Consider the following 12,824-nt stretch of genomic DNA (forward strand, 5'->3'; position numbering starts at 1 on the left):
TTGGGTGAGTGACCTGAGGGCCGTGTGCAGTGCTTTGAGAGTGTCTGAGCTTGAGTCATCCCAGCGTGTGTGTACACTGCCGCATGTGTGGCATTCCATCACTAAACCTACACAAAACCTTCAAAGACACACCCATCGACACTAACCCTGCAGCTGGGTTTGACGTTCTCCTCTTCTGTGCTATTCTAATGAGCTGTGTTTGTGAACTAGTGTGTATAAATTATGCATTTAGTAAACTTGTTGTGACCGAGTTATCTCTATAGCTGTTCTCTGTTTACACTCACCATTTTCAGGTTCGCTGTATAGGAAGGAGACAGTTCCTGTGTGTGATGTTTTGAAATCTGACTTTGTTTTGTAATGACACTGAGATGCTGATCTCGCGAAGCCTGTTGGCCTTTTGAGAGTTGTTGACATGCGACTGTCACAGTGTTGGACAGCTGCAGGGCAGAAGATGCCCATCATGGTCTATCAGGATCTGGCAGACTCACGCTTTCAACAGGCCAAAAGAAGATGCCAGTTGGGTTAACCACACGCTATCCAAGCCATCCCTTGGGCCCACCCTACCATTCTATAATTAATGAGCATGATATGTTCCAGACCGGACCTACCTGTCCAAGGATATAAGCGACTGGAACAGGATTCCTCCCAATGCTTTAATCCAAAACATGAGTCTTGGTGATTGAATGGCACAAGGATGCATTATGATCGGATCACGGGAATATCTATATTCAGGGTAATACAAGACATCACCCCTTAGTTAAAGCCACATTGCAAGCACTTTTTATTCTATCTTCGTCATATTGGGATCATTTGCTGTGAAACACTACAGACCCAATATCTTATTTAATGTCTGTCAATGGTGAAACTCATTATAATAAAAGGATTCTGTAAATGATAAAAAAATGTGATTAATGCAGCCCGTGATGTAATATGCAAGTGCCATTTTACCATTTCGCTCACGTAAGTGTAATGGGATTTATTAAATCACGCTGAATATGCATTTAAATGCACGATGTAACGCAACGCACCTAGAATAGTACGGATACCACCCGCACATGAAATGCATGTTTACAAGGTTTACATCACTATACGTGTTTCCAGGTGTAGTTCCGCTTTGACCCTCATCCAAAAACCGTCTTCACTGCACCGAACCGTTCGTTTTGAAATAGTCCCATCAGACAGCGTTGATTTGGGTCCCAGCTGGGTTTTTGTTTTGTGGAGGATCTAATGTTATCAGGGCATGGGAGAGGTTGAGCTATAGTCTGTGTGCTGATAGCCCACCTGCTGAAAGGCTGAGTGCACAGCCAGATGCCGTCCAGCCAAAGTAGGCCAGATTAGTATTGGAAGCAGCGTGCAACCTAGTGTTCCTCCATTCTCGCTCTATACAGCCCAGCGCTGTGGTACTGTGCCTCCCCCGAGACGTGTTGATTCATGGCCGCGAGAGGGACGAATTCACAAGCTTAGCGACAAAGACTGGAAGAATTATTGAAAAAATGCTTAACAATCAGAGTCGTCAACATTGATCACGTTCATTGAGGAACTGGAATTGCACATTCTTGGATAAACATACTAACAAATACACACACCCAATAAGAGACGGCAGTCCATACCGAAGCACATGTGTGTTAAGCTCTATAAACCAATGAGACGTGATAATGTGCTTTTTGAAGGAGGGTTCACCAGACCTTAGGAAGAGAAAAAGAGGTGGCGAAATAGGAATGGAAGAGAAATTGTATTTTTTCTACATTCACGCCATTTTTGGTAGCTCATGGGCATATCTGGAGATATCATGAGCGTGTTGTGACATTCATTAAGCAGTTTCTCACCTATTTCCCAATCCCCGCATCACTCACACTCTTCTCGTATCCACCGCCAGACCGGCTCTTTCAAACTCATTTAGCACAAATGGACCATGTTAATGAATTCCTCACAATATTCAGTGATTATACCTCAACGCTCGACCGCTTTGAGCCTGACAGAATGACTTCGGATTGATGCAAGAAACTGACCCCAAGCCTCTCTTCATCTCGTCCCCTTTACCACTGCGGTGCCACACCATGCCAAGAGACGCAGAAAAGTCTCACGTCTTATCACTGAACCGCACTCCCTTGGTGCCGGATCCGTGGGTAATTGAATCACACCATGCTATTTGTCTAATGGTGAATGGTGTTTAAAAGAAAGATGCTCGTTGCGGTGGTGGTTCATCATACAGGGATTATACAACAGCTCTAACTCACTTTATTCCACCTTGTGCTCACCAAGCAGGAAAAAGGAGCTAAATATAAATGCTGACGGCAGCATCTCTGGAATAGGTCAACAATACATTTGCAACCATGAAGCTTTTCGTATGTAACGTGACTTTGTACTCAGAATCAGGATGGAAATCGTGGATACTTTCATAACTCTGTTACGTAAGAGGCTTCACAGATCTTTTTTTTCTGAAGGTGATCTTTTTTCTTGATGCGTAAATTGCGGATTGCTACGACTGCCGCCCTTATAACCTCTTTCGCTGTGATGATAAAACAGGAAGGTTTGGCGCTTGAATCAGGCCATTGGGAAGTGATTTACAACTTCATGTTTCATTTAGTCTTTGATTTATGCCACGTGACTGGCTTTGGGATAATCCTTGAAAACCTAAACAAAGCCGTTCATCCTGCAGCAGGATGGGATGGCTTTATGGGCATCCCGCTCACATGCCCACATGCTGTTGAGTGTTCTAACCAAGCATCAGTTCTGCAGAAGCTTTTAACCTCCAGGATACAGATACACCTAAGAATCAGAATAAGAATCAGAAATAGCTTTTTGGGGTTTTCAAACTGTGGGTATAGTGTCCATCTCCCACACACATCATATCGTGTATAACAGGATAAACCATAACATGCTGTGTGTGCTAGGAAAGAAAAAAACGACATTACTTTGCATTTATATTAATCCTGATAGGAAATAGAAGTTGTTTTACAGTTTTGATGAGTTTAATGTTATTTTAAATTTAAAAAGTTATCCACACCTTGTGACAGATAGCACAGTGTCACAAATTGTTGTTTTGCCCGACCTTTTAGGTCTTGTACAATTCTGTGGTGCTAATTATTGTGGTAATATTTATTTTCATGTAGCATCAATGTTTGAGTGTTTATTTATCTGAAGTAAGTTTTGAGCTTATCATTAATTACGATATATCGGTATATTGCAAATAAACCAAAACTGTAAAAATGTTTACATGTTTTAAAAATTATTTTCTATTTCAAATTTCTGTAGCACAGGGAAGGTGGGATGAAGCGATGATGAGACGTCTGGAACTTGGTTCGTAAGGACACTATTAGTCATAAAAGACAAAAACAATCAAATGTACACAGTGAAGACTCATTTTTAGTAACTGTTATGTTAAACTGTTGTTTTGAGCTCAGTGTTATGCCAGTACCTTGTACTTTCTGCATATACAAGTAATAATACAGAAATGTATAATAAAATATTTTTTTGTGAGCACCGCTGATTGTAAAAATAAATTAATGTGATTTTTCGTATTCAGCAGGTCAAAAACAAATGTACATTGTGTAGTGTATAGGATATACACAGCCGCGACAATTAAGAGACCACTTAAATATTTTCTGTTTTTCTGAATTTACTATTTATAGGTGCGTGTTTATGTAAAATGCTAATTTTTGTTTAATTCTGTGAACTAGTGAAAACATGTTCCAAATGAAAATATAGTTTTTTTTATTTGCAGAAAATTAAAACAGAACAAGCTGATCAAAATAACAAAAAGATGGATATTCATATTCACGTTTAAACAACACAATTTTACATATATTTGAAGATAATATTTGATGTAATAAGACTATTATTTTGGCAATTTAAAGGCAAAAATAAATAAATAACGTCTTCTAAAGTGGTACAATCACTTTGTATAATGAACAGTAACAGCAATTTAAAGTCATTGACCAGCTCATGTACATGACCCAAATCAAATATTGCCACATTCTTCAAAGAACTTTTTATTTCCACAGAGGCAAATGCAACAAACTGTGTATTTTTTCATTTTGAAATTGCTGCGATTATGTGTCATGGCTCTGCTTCCTTTAGTCATGTTTTTCTTGGTCCTGTAGCAGAGCCATGGCAAAGCCTTAGGTTATATGTGAGAAAGTCATGAGATGTTTGTTTTTTGACATCTCATGTGTTTTCTCATGTCTCGTCATTGGCCCCGCTCCTCTCGTTTCCTTGTTATCTTTCCCTGAGTGTTTGATTGCCCACACCTGCCCTGTGTCGTTATCCCTCGTTTGTGTTGCCTATATATACCTTCATGTTTCTTTGTCCTGTGCTCGTGGATTGTACGTTGTACATCGTCCAGTGGTCCTGTTTCCAGTCTTGCCCCTGTTTTGTGAGTTTTGTGTTCTACCCTGTCGTGTCGTGTTTGATTTAAGATGTTTGGTCGTGTCCTTTAGTTTAGTTTTACTGTTCTTGTTTTCATTTTGCCCCCTCGTGGGAAGTTTTTATTTTGTATTTATCCTTAGTTGATTTTCCCCCATCGTGGGTTTTTGTTTTGTCTTGTTATTTGTATTAAAGTCTCTGTTAACCCCTTCATCATCGCTGTCCTGCATTTGGGTTCTTTCCTGCCACACCCGTGACATTATGGGTCACTATTGTCTTTTCTCCATATTGTGAAAGACGTCTCCAAGCAATGTCAATGTCTTTTATTTTCACTGTCCGTCTCTCTCTGAAACAGCTGTTGTTGGAGGTGGACCAGGACACCAGCTTACCGAGTCTGCTTAATGTAAGCACAGCTCCACAGGCTGAGGGGGAGGAGGAGGGCTGTGGATTCAACCATCAGTTCATGCTGTCCAGAGGACATCAGCCATCACGACATACAGTAATTAATGTGCACTTGCTCATCTGTTAAGGTACATCCACTGACCCTAAATCTTACTCTCCTCCAGTTGGCCAAAGAGGTTGGAGGCCTGGCCAGTGGAATAATGAGATTGGATGAGAGATGATGGGATTGTGGGAGTTAGGATGACCAAAAGAGACTGATGCTAAGACTGAGAGAAAATGGATTGTTTTAGATAAACTTCGCTGTGCCAAAATCAAATGAGCTGTTTATAGAAGCAGTGTTTTAAGAAAGCTCTTGATTCAAGCTGTTTCAAATCAAAAGATAAACAACTTCATTATTCTGCCTCCTAAAATATCTCATTTTTTGCCAAATTCAAGGTAGTACTGTATGTTTCCTCCAGGGAAAAGACAATCCCATGATGCATTTTGATGGATTTATGGAAATATTTATTTATTTAGGATGGTGAAGAAAAAGCAGTCTTGTTTTTAGTATTGATACTATTGATTAAAATATATATATATATTTTACTTTATGTTTCTTAATGAAAAAGCAAATAATATGCAATAAACTAAAATATGATATAATATAAATGTAATTTCACAGACCAGGAAAACGAAAAAATAATAGCAATAGTAAAAAACAGTAAATAAAGATAATAGACCAATTTAAAGGAATTTAAATTATATATACAAAAGTAAACACAGTAGATTGTAGTTTGTATATTGCTTGTGGATCAATGACACAATGAGGTAGATAAATATATCCGTACGGTAAGCTATTCTGCATACTTCCATTAAAACACAGCTTTACTGTAAAAAATTCAGTAAAAGAACTGAAATTCAGCTGGAGAGACAGAAATATATCGTAAAATAACAGTTTGTTCCTGTAAAATTACAGTATATAAGGATATATGTTAAATTGTTTCCCGTTTTCTTGTAAATTTGCTGTCTTTTCTGTAAATGTACAGTTTTTGGCCGTATTTAAAAAGTAAACTGTAAATCTGTAAAAAACAGTCAAATTCTGTGGAAACGTATACAATTGTGTTTTTTACAGTGTGCAGTATAACTCATGATCTGCTGCTATGATGACAGATTTTGCAATTACACAAAGATTATAAAGCACATGACCCACGAGAAATCCCCAACCCCTCACAACCTGTAAAAACCAAGTTTGCACAGGACTCGAAAATGCAAAACTGCCATACTGGTTTGGGTATTTCATAAAAGTGTGGAATACAGGGGAAGCAGGAGTTTCCCTTCTGAGGGAAGTATGAGGCCGAGACAGATCTGACAACAGAGAAGGAAGTGAACAGTGATTCATCTGTGGAGGAGGAAGTTCAGCTAGTTCAGGCAAGATTTTACCCTGCGTGGAGACATGGCTGTCTAATACTTAAGTAGATGAATTCATCTTCCTCTCTGTATTCTTTAGCAGAGTAATAAAGAAGACAGGAATGTTCTTCTGTTGTGCATTTGTTCCTTTTGTCCGATAAAACAGGATATCTGCAGATTTGATATAAAGCAGGTAATTAGCCAGCCACAGTTACAGTAAAATCTGATATATATGCTATTGTCAAAATTTTCCGTTGTAATGTCTGAGACTTTACTGCGCTTTGAGATTTACAGTGCATGAAGCACACAGTTTACTTCACCTTCAGTCATTGTGTTTTACAACCCTTGAGAAAGGATAGGCCGGATAGTTTATCTTCAGTGTGATTGAATACTTATCAGTCAAATTTCGATGTAGTACGCTTTCTTAGAAATGATAAAATAAGCATAAAATATCATTTTAAAGAAGGCAAAGTGTAAAGAGCATGTGTGGCAGTAAGGACACGAACAGGCTGTTTACAAAATATTCACTTTTTTATGGTTTATGGTGTCTCAGATCTGCAAGGCTTTGCAAGGAGAAAAGGAAACTGAAATGAATATCAAAGAAGCACAACAAAACGTCAGCTGTCTGTCACTTTGTAATTCCTCATTCTGTTTGATGCCTCTTTTAATTTGGTTACATTCTTAGACTATGTTCTATTGAATTTATTATGCTTAATTACAATCTTGAGAAATATGGTCAATAAAATAGATAGGTACTCTAAGGTACAACCCTAACAGTGAAGAACCCAAGTGACTGATCTGGAGTGCTCTATGTAGGCAGCAATTCAAATAGTGTCCAACAAGTGAAGCACAGGGAAGGCTCGGCACTGCTAATCGGCATGAAATACCTTTTTTTTGGTCTATTTATTTTTGTATAGTCAACATTATTTTGATTTTCTCTGCATGCACAGAATACAGTTATGACTGCAAAAATGTTACTGTTTTTTAAAATATTTTTTTTACAGAATTTTGCCTTATTTTTTTTAAATACGGCAAAACAAAATTGAAGTACAAAAATACACTGCAAATGTACAAGTCAGGTGTTTAATAACATGACAAACATGTCATTTTACTTTACAGTAAATTTTATTTTCAGTAGTATTTGGGTAGTTAACAAATACGTTTCCTATGGTGTGATGGCAGAAAACAACGGTTATAAATAACCGTTGATAGTACATTTTTATTATTAATATATATAATATAAAATGACAATAGTATAGTACAGTTTTGTATATTTTTACACCATTGATTGATAACATATGCACTTTTAACCCCCAAACAGTAATACGTATTTTTAATCCAAACTTTTTAGCATATTTACAATCAACTAGTTTCTAAAACCTGTATTTCTGTAACTGATCTCATTTCCATGAATTTAGTCACATGAATTTAGCATCTTGGACGGGGCAAAAAGAAGCTATCCACCTTCTGGGCATTCTGATGGGAGCTAAGTTTTGGAACAGAGTTTTTACTGTACGTCCTATACTAACTGATGCTATGTGATTGAACTTTGTGATTGATTCTCTCCTTGACCCTCTTCTTGTGTTATTTGATTTAATATTGCAGTAACTGGCATGGCGTTGTCATTTGTTAATTGCACTTCTCAGGGGATCCAAGGACACATTTAGTTTGGCCAAGTTTTGTGTTCCTCAAGACTGCCAAGTTCTCCGCACCGTACAACCTCTGTGACTTGTAATGTTTGCATGAAATATCTTATCTGTTCCAGCTAAATCAATCTGGTGATTAGTAAGCCATTGAGGAAACACTGCATACATTACTACAAAAAGCAAACTTGTGTGCAGAAGGAAGTAGAGCACATGAAATGTGACCCTGGACAACAAAACCAGTCTTATGGGTCAATTTTTCGAAATTGAGATTTTTACATATTCTGAAAGCTGAATAAATAAACCTTCTATAGATATATGAGTTGTTAGAATAGGACAATATCTGGCTGAGATACAACCGTTTAAAACTCTGGTATCTGAGAGTGCAAAAAAATCAAAATATTGAGAAAATTGCCTTTGAAGTTGTTAATCAGGGGCACTGTGGCAGGCCATCCACTCACAAAAATAAAGTTTTTATACATTTAAGGTAGGAAATTTACAAAATATCTTCATGGAACATGATCTTTACTTAATATCCTAATGATTTTTGGCATAAAAGAAAAATCGATAATTTTGACCCACACAATGTATTTTTGCCTTTTACTAAAAATGTTCCCGTGCTACTTAAGACTGGTTTTGTGATCCAGGGTCACAAATGATACCATGGTTCCCAAGACAACCTACCTTTACGTTGATCGACTTTTTGAGCTAATAGACACCCGAGCGGATGAAGACAGAAAATGAGTATAGTTTGCAACTAAACTCACATACAAATGAGAAATTGGGTATCAACGTAAGCGAACTTGCATTTTTTATGCCAGCACCTAATAACATCTGTCAGATTCTGTCAGTTCAGAAAATATCCAATTGAGGTTTAAGAAAGCTCTTAAACCTGTTTTGTCGGTGCCTTTTGGTCCATTTACTAATCTGAGGCGGGTCAAAGGTCAACCGGCTCGTTCTTCCAGCACCAGAAAAAGGGCATCTGTCAGCAACCCTAGCTCAACACGCTCTCATAACTCAAGGACAACTGCCACAAGCGGAAGGTTAGTTCCACATGAACAGCCCAACATTCCAGGGGTGTCGCTCCATAACGAAGAGTCAGCTGCTCGGCCAGGGTGACCTCCAAGCGCCTCTTACATCTGAGCGCCGCCCACTTCCTGAGTCACATGCGGCAGTTCTGTTTCTGTGGTGGCAGGAATCGAGATCTCTGCGTGGAACAACCCTTTGCTTAGAAGTGGCTCTTGCGTTTCTCCTCAGGGAAAAGTCCTGAGAAAGACACACGTTTAGGTCAATGGAGGAGCAGCCCACAGATCAATGGCTGTGCTTGGTCATGTGGGGAGGGGAGGCCCGGTGGAGGTGATAAGCTTCCATCTAATTACACACCAAGGCCGTTTCAAGGCCGTTCAGTCTGCGTGAATCAGGTGGTTTTCAGAATGTGACAGTAAGATGTCATGGGGGGCTGCTTGGGGGGGGGGTTGGGGGTGCTATGCAGCTGTTAAAGGGATAGTTCACCCAAAGTACAAATCTATCATTCTCTCTTGTCATTCAAAACCTGTATATGACTCTTATGAACACAAAAGATGTTTTGAGAAACGATGCTTTGTGTCCATATGGAAGTCAATGGGGGCCAACGTTGAATGGTTACCAGTTTTCCTCAAAATCTCTTCGTTCTGCAGAAGAAAGATTTGAGGTATTTTTTACTCATTATCACAGCTGCAATTTTCCTATCAACCACGTGACCATAGATGCAAACTTTTCTGGATATTTGGACAGTTGGGGAGGTGGAATTCACAACAAGAGCGTAGCGTTATCATCCAAAGCCACGCCTTCCCTTGAACTCCCCACCACCACTCTCACATGTTATCATAATGGCGTGCAAAGGTTAAATCCAACGCTGTTTGTTTAAAATATAAACATGGATGATGTGGAAAACAGACCTCGTATGATCTTTATCCCTGTGCAGGTGTAACAACCCGTGCTGGTGTTAGCAGCTGTGCTTGTGTTGGGTTGATATACAGTCTTTAAAGGGCTCTCATCCTGGTGTGAGGATACAGAGGGCGACTCGACGGTGACGCTCGGGTTCAAATGCTGATCGACACTATGATATGATCCGTTCAGCTCACGTGGTGCATGCCGGAGGTTTATTTATTGAGTCAATCACTTTCTCTATATGAGGCGAGCCTGGCGGTTAACTGTTGAATGGTTACCTCTGTTTCTCTGTGAACCGAGAAGAACAGACAACCAAGAGAGATCATGGAAAACACATGGAGCTGTACACACATGCACGCAGCAGGTGTAAGCGACAGACGCTGCTCCGTTAGATTAGCTGGTGAAGCAGCACACCGCCGGTAATGCGAGCAGCTCGATGCATTAATGTAACTCATGCATCTCTCTGAAGTCAGGCCAGGCGGGGACGGTCACATGCATGCGAAAGGCGGAAAACACAGAGTGCATTTAACACAACCAGAACAGAGCGAGACGGGCAGCTAGCGCATCTCCCGCTTCAGGTTCTGTTTAAAGTTTAAACACATCCAAGTGCATGAAGTTCGGCTCCAGTCTGGCTGGTATTAAACAGGCGGGTTTGGGGGATGTCAGCGGGGACGTGCATGCGTGTCTATTGTCATGTCATGTGATCTGATCTGGAAATAGCCGCCTGTCACAAAGGAGGAATGGATCCCTGTGCCCGCTCTGGTATGACGGAAATACAACTCCTAAAGGTGAACCTCAGCCCCCTTTCCGCAGCTCTCCAAATAATCCGCTTATTTCACTGTACCGCAAACAGAGAGAGAGAAAGAGCAGTGGGCGAGCGAGTGACATTTGGGGAGGAGATTCAGTGAGAGAGTGATATGGTTTGGCTTTGGTTTCAGTGGATGAGATTCAGGCCTTAAATGATTCAGGAGGGCTCTGATGTATCAGACAGGGGAACGCAGTGCTGCTCGGCTGGATGAATGTTTACTGTGCACACACATGTGCGTATGTTTGAGGTGCTGAGAGCATACACAGAAGAACGAAAAGGAAAGGAATACATCAAACCAACACTGGCTCGCACACACAGCATGAGTGCCTTTGCTCAATGAACATTTTAAATGTGACTCATAACATGTGACCCTCCTAACTGACCCTATGTAGGCACGTTCATTATTACAGTATCAACAAATATAATATTTTATTGTTTTTTTAAATTAGAAGAATTTCGTACTTCTGTTTTCAATCTATGCATGAACATTTGTTTGCTTATTTTCCCTCCAAGGCCCCATTGAGGTTAAAACCATTTCCTCCAGGAAGTCCTAAAGCATCCAATCCAGTATATCCAAAAACTATATTACCTATGTGCAGTGTGGGGTAACTAGTTACCCTTGAAAAAGTAAAGTAAGGGATTACTGTAATATCTTCTGTAATTTAATTACAGTTACTTCTGATGTAATTAAACTAAATACATTGTGTAACATACAGTATGTGTCTACAATAGTGGAATTGACATCAAAATTCAAAGTCTAACTTTAAAATCTGTGCTTTAATGTATAATTTTCACATTTGTCATACTTTTGTCGGTTAATAATACTACTTTATGTAGTATATTATATTAAAAGAGTCGTCTGTCCTTGAATCACCTAACTAATCAAGGTTGATATAGAAAGTAATTAGTAATAAGTAACTAAATACTTTTTGGAGAGAGTAATTTGTACAGCAATCTAATTACACTATTGAATATGTAATTAGTAACTAGTATTTAATTACTTTTTCAGAGTAACTTGCCCAACACTGCCTATGAACCATATATTAAAAATAATTAACATTTTATTTTCAGTGGTCTCTGTTTAAAGCAAGTGTCAAATCTGAGACCCAATGTACATTAATATATCGTCATCAATTTTAAATAGTAAAAACACAATTCTATATAATTCTTCATATAGTCCAATGTATAAATTATTTCATAAACCAACCATGTAATTAATCGGTGTTCAATTTCATAGAAGTCTAAAAAATTCTTAAATTAAACGAAAGAAGGTCATTTTGCTTTACAAGTAAATTAATCTTTATTAAAGAATTTTTCCAGAATATTACTGTTTTATTTTACAGAATTTTCATGTATCTTTGAAAATACGTTAAGAATGTCAAATGAGAGAAATAGACATGTCATTTTACTTTACAAAAAGTGTTACTTTACATTAAATTCTGCCGCCCCAACTGTCCGAAAATGCACTTTTTCTGGGGATTTTTTTACAGTCATATTGACTGAGCAAGGCCATGGCAAACATTGAAATCCTAGTGAAACGAATCATTGAAATCAAACTTCGATGCTCAATATCTCATCATTAGATGACAACACTCTGGATTTCACAGAAAGGACAAAAAAATCACATTGGAGGGCAGCCTTCAGAATTTAAATGATCATATTCAGTGTGATTTTTGCGTCAACGCTTTAAAACAACAAATTTGTGTCACGTGCAGAAGAAAAATTGATTTGGTAATATTGCTATTGAGACCATATATGAAAAACCATCTACTTGTGGCTCACTGCTGCAAGACAGAATTTCAAAGGCAGTTCCTTGTTAACACTCCTCCAAGATTTCAACCTGCTGGATTTAATACATAGACTAGACAGCCAAACAGCAGGAGTGATGATGAGCCAGACATGGAGTGGGTGAAAGATATATTTTAGAAGACTGTAACAGAGAGAGAGAGAGAGAGAGAGAGAGAGAGAGAGAGAGAGAGAGAGAGAGAGAGAGAGAGAGAGAGAGAGAGAGAGAACCTCCATGTGTTCCACTGATCTACATGGAGAGAAAGAGAAGGCAGGAGAGAGGGAAAGTGCATTAGCTCTCTGCTTTTCCAGCTTGCTCAGCACGGTGCACAGTGTAGCCCAGGCAACAACAGTCACCTAACACCTGGCTGTAGGCTTCTCGTGGAGAGAGAGAGAGAGAGAGAGAGAGAGAGAGAGAGAGAGAGAGCACCTCCATGTTTTCCTCTGCTCTCCCTGTGGAACAGTTGCAGTCAGAACACAGTGTCCCTGCATTAGCTCTCTGCTTT

This window comes from Triplophysa rosa, linkage group LG13 (assembly GCF_024868665.1).
Source record: "Triplophysa rosa linkage group LG13, Trosa_1v2, whole genome shotgun sequence".
Lineage (NCBI taxonomy): Eukaryota > Metazoa > Chordata > Actinopteri > Cypriniformes > Nemacheilidae > Triplophysa > Triplophysa rosa.